The sequence below is a fragment of the Sinocyclocheilus rhinocerous genome, unplaced genomic scaffold (assembly GCF_001515625.1).
Source record: "Sinocyclocheilus rhinocerous isolate Xijiao unplaced genomic scaffold, SAMN03320098_v1.1 scaffold1615, whole genome shotgun sequence".
NCBI lineage: Eukaryota > Metazoa > Chordata > Actinopteri > Cypriniformes > Cyprinidae > Sinocyclocheilus > Sinocyclocheilus rhinocerous.
In genome coordinates this window covers 316,407-316,619 of record NW_015645292.1, presented here as the reverse complement: position 1 = coordinate 316,619, position 213 = coordinate 316,407, and the positions used below count along the sequence as shown (strand labels likewise).

Sequence of the window (213 nt, the reverse complement as noted above, 5' to 3'; positions counted from 1 at the left end):
TATATATATAGAGAGAGAGAGAGAGAGAGAGAGAGAGAGAGACATTTTTTTTTTTTAAACTAATTAAAAACAACAAAATTACAAAAACTTTCAAATAAATTATAATAAATAATAAATAAAAATAAATAATAAAATGTTAATATTTATTTTAATATTAAAAAAAAAGGATGTTCAATTGCATTATTTTTCTCAGTGGTGTCAAAATTATGCAAT

At 18.3% G+C, this 213-nt stretch overlaps 1 protein-coding gene across 5 annotated transcripts in view; it reads right to left on the bottom strand.

The window, feature by feature from the left end:
* LOC107705894 (MICOS complex subunit mic25a-like) overlaps nt 1-213 on the bottom strand; it is a 24,461-nt gene that overhangs the window by 11,064 nt on the left and 13,184 nt on the right. The window lies entirely within an intron of this gene.